General features: G+C 44.8%; 1 long non-coding RNA gene across 1 annotated transcript; it reads right to left on the bottom strand.

Annotated features, from left to right (window-relative positions):
- Positions 1-2,155: 2,155 nt before the first annotated feature.
- On the bottom strand, positions 2,156-4,838 carry LOC143809570 (uncharacterized). The gene is made up of 3 exons (XR_013222339.1): positions 4,708-4,838; positions 4,528-4,597; positions 2,156-2,371 (listed from the first exon to the last, which is right to left on the bottom strand). It is a non-coding gene; the product is annotated as an uncharacterized LOC143809570 (long non-coding RNA).
- Between the last annotated feature and the right edge of the window lie 664 nt (positions 4,839-5,502).

Raw genomic sequence — 5,502 nt, 5'->3', positions numbered from 1 at the left:
GCAGAGAGCCCGTAGGGGTAGAGATAGAGATCTGCATAGCTGAAAGTAAGGAAGTAATGATGAAGGTGAGGATAGAAGGTCAACCCTGCGTCCCCATAGAAAGTTACTTTGTTACTAAGGACAGAAAGCGAACCCGTAGGGGTTAGAGAGTGAGTCCTTAAAGGAGCCGAGTAGAGCGGGCTCAGAGTTCTTTAAACGAAAGGAATGTTATGTCTATACTATGTATAGTAGCGAAAGGCAGTAGGCCCTGGCTGAACGGGGCGGTCCTGTAAAAGAAAGGAGAGGCAGTAGGTCTGGTGCCATAGGGACAGGCGGTCCTGCAGGTTCAAAGTAGGAGAATGTGAAGTTACCTTACCCTGTAATGTGATTATAGGAAGGCCTTTGGTAAACTAAGAGTGTATGTTTCTTAAAGGCAATGTTAATTTATTGTTCCAGAATTTGCACTAAGTAGAATACCCGGTTGGGTAACAGGAGTTATGCATAGCCTGTAATTTATAATGTTGACCATGTTTGTAACGTTAAAAGTGTCCTCACCTCCCATAAAGGGAAGCCTGTTCAAGTATACTTATCGTTTTGCACTCAACAAAATTATATGTCTTTTTGCTAATCTGTATTGTTGTTTTTCTTCCCAGTCCCGGAGTACTGTGTTTAACCAGGGGGGAGTGCAGCGCCCCAGAGTCCTGGTCGTTGCAGTGCTGTGGCTTCGCCGCTAAGGGGAGCCATGGTACGTTCGATGGCACCGAAAGAGTTCCTCCAATCAGGTATCACAGACACCAATATGTTTCACAGCTGGGCCTCCGGGGGGAGCTAAGGGTGCTATTCATTAGGCCACTCCCCACCATAGTGGGTAAACTGGGGGTCAGGCAGGAAGTTAGAGAGAACGCTGACGGGATTGAACGGAGCAACACCCTGTGGCAGGGGGTGTTGTGAAGGGAGAGACTGTAGGGTCTCTGCCAGGGGTGGGATCCTGGTAGAGGCTTGGCATTGAAAGAACGTAACGGGTCCGCGCAGGCTCCTGGAAGCGGCGGGACTCAAGAAAGGACTAGAAGCGAGATAGATTGTGCTGAGTGAGAAACGAGATCAAGCAGAAGGAGAATACCAGCAGGGGTTTTGTTGAAAGAGGCAGCACCCTGCTGAGGCGCAATACCGGTGGCCGGAACGCCGAGGGAGTGGATTAGAATACAGCTTCAAGCCATACTCCAAACAGCGGCAGGACAGTCGGTCTCAGGCGGGCTGTCTACCACATATCACCTATGAAGTCTTGGGGGGCAATTGCGGGAGAGGGGCGACTCTAGGGTCCCGGAAGAACTCCAGGCCTACCTGACAAACGGGTGCCATTCCAACCTGAATACAGGGAAGGGGTGGATTACAGAGGAACATCAAATCGAGTTGTGAGGGAACTTAAGAAACAGACACAACCGTTGTGGGGTTACTTTCCGTGAGCACAGCAGGGAAGGACTACAACACATAGCGCTAGAAGGAAGGCACAGATTTCCACCTGAGAGGAGAACTCTGGAGGTGCCATTGGACCGGCCGGACTTGCGTAGCCTGGTGAACCGTGTTCTGGACTGAGGACTCAGAGATCTCCAGTAAAGAGGTAAAGAGACTGCAACCTGGTGTCCTCGTTATTTACCGCGACTTACACCCCACAACCGCACCGCTACATCGCTACCATTACTACCACCTATTACACCGGACGTCCCCCACTGACGGACAGGGCCACGGACCGGGTCTAGCCACCGTGACAACCCCGAGACTGAGAACTAGAGGCCCGGCTCCGGGTACCCCTCGGCCCTGCGGCGGTGTGGGGGCGCGCCGCACTTGCATCTACTAAACATTTCAGACGTATCCTGTGGATGCACGAGATAAGAAGACCCCTTTACCTTTAATTTCATGCTATAAATTACATACTCTACAATTCAACAGATCTCTTAGACCTGATGAGACCAGTGAACTTACTGTGAAAGTCCATTTCAGAATCCCTATATAATCCTACAAGAAGAATGAGCATTTTATGAGTCCGGTGAATCTTCTGATACATTTATTATTTAGAACAGAAAAAAAAAAGAATTTTAATTTTCCAAATTTCACTTTGTCTCCAGTTTGAGACGTTCGCTCCCGTCTGCGGCTCGTTACCTGTCAGGGATCCCGGACTTTCTACAGATTATCTCTGGATTCTGTCTCCCATCATGTCCCGTCTTCAGCTGACATACATACATTGTCATTTTTCATGTTTGCCACAAGGTCCCTCATGGAAATGAACAGTAATCAAGAGAGCCATAATGCAGCACTGTGACAATGTAACTCCTGTCTCTGCACTGTTAGCCTTGTTAATGGCTCGTGGAGGGTTTGTTACAATGTATCCAATCTTCTGTAAAAATAAACACATCAGTAGCACAAATCTCAGGTCCTATTAGCTTGTTACTATGTATAAATGCTGGTGAAATGTATCAGTCTGGATCCTGGATGTTTGTTGTCAGACTGGATACAATTGTATTTATATAATAACACATAGTTGGGTTTTCTGCTGGACTGTGTAGTAATGTGTTGGTTTTGCAGGAAATGCAAAACTAAAATGTTGCAGATTTGCAAAATTGGTTGATCTATGTGGATCTAGTCCATTGCCTGTATGTGACAAAATATATTGTTTGCTTTTTATTCCTGCAGAATTTCTTTTTCCGGATCAATGAGGTTGTGGATAAATTGCTTATATGCATAGGAGAAGATGCAAATTTCTATGTCATGGCCTCAGGTGTGAATGGGTCCTTAACTGTGCAAAATTTCAATTTTGGTGGCTCAGTGGTTAGCACGGTTATTTGCATCGCTGTGGTCGTAGGTTCAACAACAAGAACCTATGCAAGGATTTTGGAAGTTCTCTGTGTTTCCTCCTACAGCCAAATACATACTGATAGGGATGTGAGTCTCAATGGGGACAGCGATGATCTTAGTGAGAAGTTTTCATTGACATTTTATCCATTGAAATATGGAAAATTCTTCCTCTAAAAAACCTACAACCCAGCGCCGAGTCCTGACCGCCATCTTCCTCTCCGTGTGCTGTTTGTTGCCTATAGAAGATATTGTAAAGTGACTACCGAAGGGGCAACAAAGTGGCTACAATCCCTTCCTTCTGTTCCGCTGGGATATTACTGCAGTTTCACAACCCAATAAGTAATTCTGCGGCATATTGGGGAATTGCGATGTGTGCGATTGTCTTGTACTTTAGCACAGACCTTCCTTCGGAGAACTATTTTTAGATGTATTTTTCTTCCTGACGTCCACATTTCCAGCTCTTACCACGAATCTTCCATCTCGATGAACACAACAGAATGATTATTATTGATGAAAGGATATTGTAATCAGGACGGGCGGACGGCATCAGGCCGGAATCTGCGATGATTGCACGCTATTGTAGCAAAAGCTCAGCCATTAATAGGATTTACAAATGGGGGAATAAAGACACGAGGGGGAGTAATGACTTTTGCACGTAGATTTGGAACTTTTTAGTCGATTGCTGCTTTATATATTTTTAGAAAAAAAAGTGACGTTATACTTTTTGTCTATATAATTAGTATAATGAATCACAAGCTTTATTCCTGCAGCACAAATGACAGAACCAGAGCCGCAACAATAACTAGGAAGCCATAATGTCCGCTGTTCAATGCCATTGATACGGGTAATATCTCTGAAATTCATCCAATTTATGGCACAAACCATTTTATAGTGAAATCTACAGGAACCTAATGCCAGAAGGAAATACAGAGCGGATCTGGATGTGACAAGAGTCTAAAAGAGGAGTTAACTCCCGATCAGCACAGTAGGGGAGGACACGCGAATGGCGAAACCTGTGCAGCCAAACAGGGGCCCAAGGGGCCACAGTTGTGTGAGGTTTGTCCCAGAGCAGCAGTAAATAATGAGTGCACATGCCAACTAGGTGAGGAAATAACTACCGGAAAGGGATACAGCCACACCAGGGGAGTCAAAAAGCTGACATCACCAGTGAGAGCTGGAGACTGACGCCTGTGAGGGACTGTGACACTATGACTTTCAATGGTGTGTGCAAATTGACCATCACACTAGTGTAGGTTATTAATGCCATTGATTAATGACCAACACAGAGAAGCTAGGAAAGTAACAAAGAGACAGTTGTAGAGTGATGGAAGTGCTGCTGAGGAAAGTGCCAGCAAATTGCCAAAATGGAAGTGCTGCAGAGGAAAGCGCCAGCAAATTGCCAAAATCGTCAGTGCATAATCACAAGTTCTAGCAAAGTGTATTATCTCTGTTTAAGTCATCCAACAGCCTCATGTAACATTACTGCAGCTATCAAGCTCTTGGCCTCTGTGTAAAGTTCTACAATCAATGAATGTGTACGTCTGCATCCTCTCACCATACGTGAGCCAGAAACCACTCTACGATCGGCGCCGCTGCATCCTAATTGTGTTTAAAGGGGAATTTTATCCTATATTTCCCATCTCTACAGAAATTCAATCCCCTTTCAGAAGCTTTTCCAAAAACAATTCTTAGGCTCACCTGGTGAGGTGGATTCACCAAGATGGTGCTGTTCTTCAGTACCTCCATGTTCTCTTTTTTCGTCTTTTTCCTGTCATATAGAAATAAACCATTATGATAATTGCCATATGGTAGGTGGGGGTTACATATTTTTGGATTGGGGTTGCAGAGCTCTAAGTGACATCTCTGTACTTGGGGTACCTGGTAGAGTAGTGGGTTTCCAGACCATCAGATGATGTTATAATTAGTCCTTCTTCTGGCCAGACGTGTCACGTCGCTGATGGTAAATGTGATTGACAACACGGCTCCAGTCTCTTGTTACAGGAATAAATGTTCTCTGAACCTTCAGAAAAGATGAAGCGTCTGTCAGTCTAGGGTCCCTGCGGTGGCGGCGGCGGTGCGCCTGGTGAGAGAATTCATGCCTCGGTGTCTGCACTCAGGAACTCCTCTGGTGATAGCAATGTCTTCTGCTCCACAAACGATATATTAGGAAGAAAAACAATTGACTAAACCCAGGGTCAATTCTGGGATTACGTGGGCTCTTAGGAGATAGAACAACAGGGGCCCTAAACGTTTTTGTCCATCCAGTAAACGTTACACCAAGAATGCATTGTATTCAATTCCTCAGCATGTTTTTATGCATTTTTTCTTTTATAAAGTGACAAATATATTTTTTGTCATTTTGAGTCAAAAAACGACAAACTACACCTTTTTCTAATTTCATCAATTTACTGATGAAAATGTGGTCGCTGTACTTGCTGAGACGGTTGGAATTATTTTGTATGTTTACTTTCCCATGTTCTTAGCCATAACATCCATAAAAAAATCTTTTATTTCCATAGACTTGGTTATGTCTCGTTTATTGTGAGATAAGTTATAATGTAATTTACAGGCATAGTCTATATACAGTGCTCAGCATGATACCATCAATGACGTGTAGCCCCCCCCAACACCAGCAGCACTCATGCCGCCCCCCATAAGGACACTACCACCATC

Source organism: Ranitomeya variabilis, chromosome 2, assembly GCF_051348905.1.
Source record: "Ranitomeya variabilis isolate aRanVar5 chromosome 2, aRanVar5.hap1, whole genome shotgun sequence".
Classification (NCBI taxonomy): Eukaryota; Metazoa; Chordata; class Amphibia; order Anura; family Dendrobatidae; genus Ranitomeya; species Ranitomeya variabilis.
This window is presented reverse-complemented; position numbering and strand designations above follow the sequence as displayed.